Here is a 10,589-nt window from a genome sequence, read left to right as displayed (position 1 = left end):
GGAACGAGCACATCCGGGTCTTTCACAGTGCCCGGCCACACTTACGACATAGGGTCAACAGAGTATCAAGCCTCCACCTGGAGCACGTGGTGGCTAGCCACTGCTACTACCCAGGGAAACTCGTATCTCTGATAGTGGAAGTGGAATTCACAATTACCAATAATTCAGCATCAACATGCATGAATTCTCATCCATGGATCAACATCCATATCAGCCATTCCGGCTCACGGTTCAATCCAGAACCAGCCAATAATCATAGCATACACAGCTATCCCGGCTCACGGTTAAATCCATAACCAGCCAATATTCATAGCATACACAGCTATTCCGGCTCACGGTTAAATCCATAACCAGCCGTTTCATTAACAATCACAGCCTTTCGGCCCATGGCATAACAAGCACTTCCACCACCATCCTCCGCATCTCACATAATCATCTTTGATCCTCATTGATCATTCATATTTTTCCCTTGCTTCACTCGCAAGTTATCACATTCACTAGCCCCTTTTTAATAGTTAGGCATGCCATAATGATTTAAGACATAAATGGTGAGATCGGAGGCTTAGAAGTATGAGATTTGGCTTTTAAAACTCAAAAATCAACTTTGGGATGAAAACAGGGCCACGCGTACGCGCACTCCACGCGCACGCGTGGATGGCCTCAAAAACTCATCGACGCGCAAGCGTCATGCACGCTAACGCGTGGATTCCAAACTTGCCCATCGACGCGCACGCGTCAACCATGCGTACGCTCGGGTGTTCTCGTGCCACAGGCACAACACTGGCACAGTTCTGGCATAACTCTCTGGAAAATGGCTGGGCATTGGGTGCAGCACAATCGGCGCGCCCGCGCACATCACGCATACGCGTGGATGGCACTTTTTCGGAAGATCGGCGCGCACGTGTCAGGTGCGCCCACGCGCAAGGGGTCATTCTGCTAAAAATTTTCTAAGTTAAAAGCTACAGAATTCACAGATTTACACCCCAATCTTCCAACGGACATAACTTCCTCATTTTAAATCGTTTTTCACCCGTTCTTTGAACAGCATGGACATCCCGGATCCAATTTCATTTCTAAACAGATTTGGTACAAAACGGAGATCCGTAGTCCAAGTTATGTCCCGTCAAAGTATGCCCAAAAACCATATTTTCATACAAAACCACAATATGCCATTTTCAAAACAAACCATTTTTAACTCTTTCCAAAATCAATCAAAACATGCCAATTTCATCCCTTTTCTTTGAAATCAATTCAAAATGTATCAAATTCAACATCAAGCCTCCTCAACTCACACATTGACACTTTACCACAATATACAAAATCACTATCTCATCATTTTAGCCCACTTCACCCAAGTGGCTCAAACTCAAACATATTGACATCTCATATACTATTCCTCATGCCAATTCTCAACAACATCAATTCCAATAAATCATCATTGTACATAATCAACATCATACTCACCAACAACATGGTTCAACCCACAATTCAACCATAACCAATCATCAAGCATATATCACAACATGCTTATTTCTCATACATCATACCACCAAGGCATCAATAATCATCATCACATATATGACCACATCATATATCTCAATCATTCAACAACATCAACAATTCAATGCCTATCTTAGGGCCTCTAGCCTAAGTATTTCCTACCACATTACATATTAGATACGGGAAACCGAAACCATACCTTAGCCGAATTTCCCAAGCTCCCCCGGAGCACTTCCAAACCACTTATCCACAAGCTCTCAAGGTCTCAAAACCTCCAAGAACAGATTTTTCACCACCAAACCCTTTCCAAGCTTTTCAAAGTCACCAATCAAGCTCCAATATTCACATATACACAACCTAAGCCACAATCATCATACCCATACACAACATCTCAAAACCCAAACATCATAAAACAACAAAATACACTAGGGTTGAGAATCTTACCACACCCAAGGTCCAAGGAGACAAGATTAACCTTCTCCTTCAAGAGAGTTGGGTCCTATAACATCAAAGAACCTAAAATCTCAACATTTAACCCATGAAACTCGAAAATAAAGGCTGGAATTTCGAACAGAAATACGTGGCTTACCTCAAGATTAATTGTATGGGTTTTGTAGAGCTCTCTGCGGTGAACGCGTGGCCGCAAACGGGGCGGCAATCGGAGCTCTAGATCAAAAGTTATGGTGGTTTGAAGATCAACCAAGGGAGAGAACTTGAGAGAGTGTTCTTCCTCCCTTTCTCTCTAATTTCAGCTTGTGTGTGTAACAAATGAGGAGAGAGAGTGCTGAAAACTAGGGTTTTGGTCAAGTTATGTTGGGCCAAGGGCCCACTTTGGGTCCGGTTGGCCCGGTTTGGCCCGTTCGGTCCAATCTTGGTCCGAATTCTATAAAATTGGTACCAAAATTCTCGTCTCAGTCTCCTCTATCACATTTAGCCATAAAAATCACATTTTAGGCTTTCTAGAATAAATTCTCATTTATGGGTTAATTAGTCGTTAATTAACCGGGTTTTACATTCGCCGCCGTCTTTCCGTGTTAGGGGAGAGAGCGCCATTGAGAGAGGAGACACTATAACACCCTAATATTCAAATCCTTATGCTCGAGTCATAAGCCAATGATAATAAGGTGGTACGACTCTCAAGGGGAATTTTTAATACATAATTATAAGTAAAATTGAAAGTTGTATTAATCGAGAAGCTTGAAAAGAGTAAAAATAAAATAGCGATGTCGTATCATTCACACATCGACAACTGGAAGATAAAGCGTGAAGTCGAATGCAATATACAGAAAAAGGCCTTAAGGAGAATAAGAGAAAAATGCTATATAGATATATAACTGTTAGACGAAATATTATTTTTATAAGAAAATTATAAAAAAAAATAATTAGTTATTTGGTAATGTTTCTATATATAATATTTATATCTATTTTAAATTAAATTAGATCATTTGATAGTTGGTTATTTATTTAAATTTTGAAATTAACATCAAACAAGAAGTGCGGGAACAGTTACAAGAAATTTAAATTTTCTGCAAGTAGTGTACAAATGGTAACTGTTAACTGATATTAGGCTAGTCTATAAATAGAGCTTTAGAAAAATATTGTAAACAGTTCAGTTCTTCTTGGAAAACACTTAGAAACCCAAAAACGCTCTCAGCCCCTTGGCATCACAGAGTAAAATTGGGAATCTTAAGTAATTCCTCTGAACTCAAACACTTGTACTTTGCTTTCTTTTAGTTTTTTATTAATAAAATTCCTCTACTTTTACGTCTTTTTCTCTTTTACGTTCATGTTTCTTCCTTCATCTTCTTTTTAATTTCCTGTTTGTTTTAATTTCTGCATTTTACTTTGCCTCCGACACCTTGCATGTTTTCTTTTCATCTTTGATTTTACTTTCGAAACTACAATTGAGACCTTGAGACACCCACAAAAGGAGTCGTTTTCGCTCCTTAAATTAAGATTGTGAAATAAAACTCGAAAATTGTTAATTTATTTGTTGTTAACAATGGAACAAAAATTTGAGTAAAACAAATTGGCACGCCCAGTGGGACATTGTCAATAGATTGTAGTTTGTCAAAAGATAAATCAAGAGTTTTGAATTTGCATGTGGTTGCGCAGTGGTTCGTGCGTCCAGAGCCAAGGAAATCAGCGTCAGTTGACATGTCAAATACTTCTGCAGCATCTTCTTCTACTTCTAGTGATGAGATTAGAGGAAATGAATCCGGGAATTCTCCTGTGATTTCAAACGCAAAGCCTACCTTGTGGCCATGCCCATACAGGATTAAATGTAACTCACATAAATACCGTGGGGTGGTCGCCATATGGCTTGCCACCGAGGTATGTCCCCTCCATGGTGACACAAGGATTGCCTGTACCTCTCTACTCAACTTTTCAAAATCCTATTTACCAAAATCCATATGGCATGTCAAATGTACCTGTTTCTGGGGCGTCAGGTTCACACGTATCACAACAAAATTTTTCACATTCTATTAATACAGGAAATAACAGTGCATCTAATTCTACTACATCCACGGTCACTAGGGTAGAAAATTCCAGACCTGTATTTCCTGACATGTCAAGAACAATGCCTGTTATAATCAACCTAGTCAAACTGTGGGATCTTTAGCAAATATTAGGCAACAGATGGATGAAAGCCACCATGATCTAGTAAACATGTTAACTCATCAAATGGTGACAGTTTTAAATCCTCTTTTAGAAAACACAAACACTAGAATTGAACAATTAAATATGCAAGTCAATAGGATTGCTACTGTGGTAAATTTAGAAGAAAATGATAACCAGGGTTTAAGATTTGATAATGTCAATCAAAATGGTGGAGCAATTCCTAATTATGATGTCCATATGCCTAGACATGGTCAAAATGCTGATGATATGTTAGAAAGACTTAGGCAAAACAACTTAGGAGGGCATTATAATCTAGCAAGAAATGTTGAACAAGTGTTAAACCGTTTGGGATTTAATGTTGGTTGCTTAAATAGGCCATATTTTGTATCTGCTTTTCCTGAATGTGTCCAACAAGCAAAGCTCCCAAGGGATTGAAAAATTCGAAAATCCCTTACAAAATTTTCTGGAGAAGAAAATGAGTCTACAGTAGAACATATTGCTCGATATACTGTTGAAATTGGGGAATCAGCTTCTAATGAATATCTCAAGATGAGATACTTTCCTTCTTCTTTAACAAAAAATACATTTACATGGTTCTCCAACTTGAGACCAAATTCTATTCATTTTTGGGCGCAATTAGAAAGAAATTTTCATGATCAGTTTTTTCCGAGGTGAATTGAAAGTTAGTCTTACGGATTTATTCTCTGTCAAACGTGCAGAAGGAGAATCCATTGATACTTATTTGGCACGGTTTAGAAACATGAGGAATAAATGTTTTACTCCGATTCCAGAATCTGAAGTTGTCAAAATGGCTACTAATGGGCTAGAATTTGGAGTTAGGAAGAATCTTGTTAATCAACATACTTTAGATCTTTCCCAATTTGATGAGAGAGTAAGACAGACAGAACAAATTAAGAAAGAAAAATAAAAATTTAAAAAGGGTTAAAACAAGGTTGCATATGTTGATTGTTTTTCCGATAGTAGTGATTTAGATGAGAAAGAGATTTATATTGCCGAATTACGTGGGGGTCCTCCTTATGTATGCAAATCTTTGAAGCCTGTTAAAGGAAAAGAAAAAGTTTCTTCTTATTCTAAAGTTGAAAATAAGACTTATTCTTTTGATATTTCTAAGGCAGATCAAATATTTGAGGTTTTATTAAAAGATAAGCAGCTTATTTTACCTGAAGAAAAAAAGATGCCTACAATTGATGAAATAAAGAATAAGAAATTTTGTAAGTTTCATCAGGTATTTTCGCATACCACTAACCATTGCGTCCGTTTCAGGGACTTGATACAAAAAGCAATTGAGGAGGGAAGATTGAAGTTTGAGGATAAAACTACTATGAAGGTGGACACTGAACCATTTGCTGCTGACTCAAATTATGTTGAGCCATTCAATTTGTCAATCAACATGGTAGAAGTTGATGCCACAATGGTTAGTACTAAAGATGAAAATAAAGACCTGAGAGTCTTTGAACAAGATAAGAAGCCAGTTTATCCTCGTCCTGGTGAGGATTTGTTAGATTTTTTGTTGAGAATTAAAGAATCTGACAGCACCATCGCCATGTGCCCAAAGTGCAATGCTGTTTTTGACAAGGAAGTTGCAAAAGAGTTTGAAAAGTACAAAGTTGAAGAGAAAGAAAAGGCTGAGTTGAGAAAGAAGATTGTTGAAAAAGAAAATGAAACTAACAAAGCTAAAATGGAAAATAGCTGAGGGAAAACAAAAGTTGGGTGGTCAAACTCCTTTGAACAAATGCGTCAACAATACTGGGGTACAACCCGTCAACCAGAAGATGAAGATTATGGTCATGATTGATGGAAAACCCGATGGATTTTCTCAAAAGACAAGAGTTTCTCCCACTAAAATTTCAAACAATAAATGGGTCCAGAATGTGAGAAATGTGCAGAATCAACCTACTGCTTTTGCAAGAGGAAAAAACAAATGGGTGAAGCCTAGACCTTTCAAGCCCAGGTACTCTGAGTCTCAGTTATAGAACATGAATCATGCACAAGACGGAGGTAGTTTATATATTCCAAAAAAATGTGTCTATTCCCTCAAAGCCAATTTATTCTTGTTATAATCCTAACATGCAGCAGGTTCCTAATTATTCTCCTTGGCCAAATTGTCAAAATATTCCAAAATATTCTCCTTTTACAACTTTTGAGCAGAAGAAGAATATACCTGAGTATGTTCTTTTGGATCCATACAAGGGACACAAAGTAGATTTTCGTCCTTTGCCAACCATGGCTAAGTTTGCAGAAACAGGCAATTCTTCTAATCACCCTAAATGCAATAAAAATGTCAAGAAGAATCTTGCTGAGAAGAGGGTAATGGTTGAAAACAAGGGAGAAAGGGATGAAGATTTAATTACTGATAATTTTGACACTGGTTTTGATGACAGCTTAGAAGCAATATTTGGTGTTAAGCAACCTATAGCTGTGGTGTCAATACTACCTGAGGAGTATAGTCAAGTCCAGGAAGTAGAGTCATTAGAAGATGATTGTTATGATGTCTTCCCTGGAAGCGAATTCTTATTACTATATGACAATATGTGTGGTGGAGGATTATTTGAGAAGCCTACTGAAAATGATAAGGAACATTTGCGTCCACTGCATATCAAGGCTCATGTTGATGGAAGGATAGTCAATAAGATTTTGGTTGACGGAGGAGCTACTGTTAATCTCATGCCTGGAAGAATGATGGAAAGGCTTGGAAAAACTGAAAAAGATCTGATTAAAAGTAGTATTGGGGTAACAGATTTTAATGGAAAGACTTCTTCTGTTAGAGGTGTGGTTATGCTGTCAATTGAGGTAGGTTTTGTCAATATGCCAACTCTATTTGTTGTGGTTCCTTCAAAGGCTGGTTTTAACTTGCTTTTGGGACATGATTGGATTCATGGAATGGATCCTATTCCATCCACTTTACATCAAAAATTGATTTTCTGAAATGAAGATGGAGGAGTGGAAGAAGTTCTTGCTGACAACAGTACCTGTTACTATGATGAGATGCATGTGGAGTTCAGGATGTATAATCCTCGAGTCAAGCCGCTGATAGTTGACACCAATGTATTTAATCCTGAAAATATTGAGATATGCAAAATAGATATGAATGGTTTTATTTTAGTCCCTAAGGCCGGGACGGATACGGCCTCAGGAGAAACTTAGATGATGAGTTCGACGAGCCAAATGGCTCGACTGTCAGCCTATATGGCAGACAGAGAAGGGTGCATTGACAGTGTACCTTATGATTGTATATATGATGATGGTCCTTTAGGTTTTGAAAAGAATGACACTGACACTGTGAAAAAAGTTGAGGTGCAGGATCCTTTGGAGAAAGTAGATATTGGTAACGGTGATTATCCTAGACCAACATATGTGAGCAAGATGCTGCCTGATGATTTCAAAAAAGAAATGGTGGAGATTTTGAGGAAATATTACGACTGTTTTGCATGGGATTATGCAGAGATGCCAGGCTTCAGTCGTGAATTAGTAGAACATCAATTACCATTGAAAGCCAATGTTAAACCTGTCAAGCAGCCACCAAGGAGATTTGCTCCTGAAGTCGTGCAGAAGATTAAAGAAGAGATCAAAAGACTTCTTAAGGCTAAGTTTATAAGAACAGCAAGGTATGTCAACTGGATTTCTAATATTGTTCCTGTCATGAAAAAAAATGGAAAATTAAGGGTTTGCATTGATTTTAGAGATTTAAATTCTGCAACACCAAAAGATGAATATCCATTGCCTATAGCTGATATGTTGATAGACTCTACTGCTGGTCATGAAATGTTAAGTTTTATGGATGGATATTCAGGTTATAATCAAATATACATAGCTGAGGAAGATGTGTCAAAAACTGCATTTAGGTGTCCAGGTGCTTTAGGAACTTTTGAATGGGTTGTTATGCCATTTGGGCTCAAAAATGCTCGTGCAACTTACCAAAGAGCAATGAATAAAATTTTTCATGACTTTATTAGAAATTTTATGGAAATTTATGTTGACGATGTGGTTGTCAAATCAACTGCTAAAAAAGAGCATCTAGAAAATTTAAAAAAAGCCTTTGAAAGAATGAGAAAGCATAAATTGAAAATGAATCCCTTAAAATGTGCTTTTGGTGTGAGTGCAGGGAATTTTCTTGGTTTCTTGGTGCAGAAAAAAGGGATTAAAATTGACAAAAATAAGGCAAAGGCTATCTTAGAGGCTCCTTCTGCAGCTAACAAAAAGCAACTACAAGCATTTTTAGGGAAGGTCAATTATCTCAGAAGGTTCATTTCCAATCTGTCAGAAAAAACCAAGGTTTTGTGCCTCTAATCAAGTTGAAAAAAGAGGAAGAGTTTCAATGGAAAATAGAGCATCAAGAAGCTTTTGGCAACATCAAGTAGCCGTTAAGGGTCAGGTTCTAGCTGATTTCCTGGTTGATCATCCTTGTATTGACATTGATGAGAGTTTACTGGGTTTTGTTGGTTTGGTGCCTTGGAAATTATATTTTGATGGTTCATGCCATAAGGGTGGTGTTGGTATAGGAATTTTAATTATTTCTCCAAGTGGCGAGCCAAGTAAATTCCTCATTGAATTGAATTATTCATGTTCCAACAATGAGGCAGAGTATGAAACATTAATAATAGGACTGGAATTATTATTAGAAAAAGGAGTTAAAAATGTGGAAATTTTTGGAGATTCACAGCTCGTAGTCCGTCAAGTATCACTTGAATATAGGTATGTTAGTGAAAATTTAAGAAAGTATTTCAATGTGGCTACAAAGTTGTTGAGTAAATTTGATAATGTCATTGTAAGGCATGTTCCAAGGGAGTTAAATCAAGAAGCAAATGAATTAGCCCAAATTGCTTCAAGATATAAGATCAAGCCCTCAACACTAGAAAAATTGGTAAGGATAAAGGACATATTTATGCCTTTGAGAGAAAGAGAAGTGTTGTCATTAGAAAAACTAGACCCAGAAGATTGGAGAGTACCGATTGTGGAATATTTAAAAAATTCAAGTCTTAGTGTCGATAGAAAACTTAAATATAGGGCTCAAAGTTATGTTCTAATAAGTAATGTCTTGTTTAAGAAATCTGTTGATGGAAACTGTTCCGAGGGTTACCTGAAGAGGAATGATAGAGAGTATGCAATGCAACCTATCTATGTGAATGCAACTACATGCAAAATGTTCTACCTACTTGGTTAAAAGAAAACAAGTTCTTCAAGACAAATATGAATCAAATTCCACTAATTCAAATTACACAATAAAAGACAAGTAAACTTGTAAGAAGATAGCTCATGAAAGCAGGGAACATAGATTTAAGCACTGAACCCTTACTGGTAGTGTATATCACTCTAACTCTCATGTGTCTAGGGTCAATCACTCTACTCTTCCCTAGTCATGCTTTCTAAACATTGTTCTTCATCTAACCAATCAACAAATATTTAATGTACCAATGCACACATCATGAGATCTTTTCAGGGTTGTAATGGGGCTGAGGTAAAGGTAAGGATATGTATATATAAGGCTAAGTGAGCTAACAGAGTGAATCCTTGATTAGTCTAAGATCTTACCTAACATATACATACTTTATAAAATTTAAAATTCTTTACCTAGCTACCCAAATTTTTTCACTTTTGTATTACATGCTCATGTATCAAACTTATTTTTGAATTTTGTCCCATGTGCATTGCTTTATTTTGCGTTTGGGGAATTCTTTTGTATCCCTTTTATTTAAATACTGAAATTTTTTTTTATATATGCACATGGTAATTTAATTACTTTGATTTCACATGAGCATGCTTCCCAAAAATTTTTATTTTGAAATATCTTTATTCTTTTCAACTTTCTACCTTGTTTCTATCATCCATGTTCCATAAAGTTTCCCCACACTTAAACAATTACACAATTTCTATCTTAAGCTAACCAAAGATTCAACTTGGGATTTTTATTTTGTTTTTCTGCTTAAGGCTAGTAATGTGGTTATAAAATAAGAGGGAATTTAAAGGCTTAAGGGGGCTAACAAGGGTGATGTAAAGGTAGGCTAATTTGGGAATGGTGAGCTAGAATCAAACAATGGCCTCAATCATATGCAAGCATGTAAATATACTAAATAATGGACATATAGAATGGAACAAAGTAAATATTGCAATTATAGAGAATAAAACATACAAGAATAAAATATTATGGTTAAATAATGTAACTGGTGCACGAAATTGTGATCACTACAGCTCAAATAATCCCTAGTAATGGCTCCAAAGACTTGGTGCTCAATACCATGGCATAAACACAACTTCGCACAACTAACCAGCAAGTGCACTGGGTCGTCCAAGTAATACCTTACGTGAGTAAGGGTCGATCCCACGGAGATTGTTGGTATGAAGCAAGCTATGGTCACCTTGTAAATCTTAGTCAGGCAGACTCAAATGGGTATAGATGATGAATAAAACATAAAGATAAAGATAGAGATACTTATGTATATCATTGGTGA

Source organism: Arachis stenosperma, chromosome 1, assembly GCF_014773155.1.
Source record: "Arachis stenosperma cultivar V10309 chromosome 1, arast.V10309.gnm1.PFL2, whole genome shotgun sequence".
NCBI lineage: Eukaryota > Viridiplantae > Streptophyta > Magnoliopsida > Fabales > Fabaceae > Arachis > Arachis stenosperma.
The sequence above is the reverse complement of the archived record's forward strand: the minus strand, read 5'-3'. Positions refer to the sequence as shown.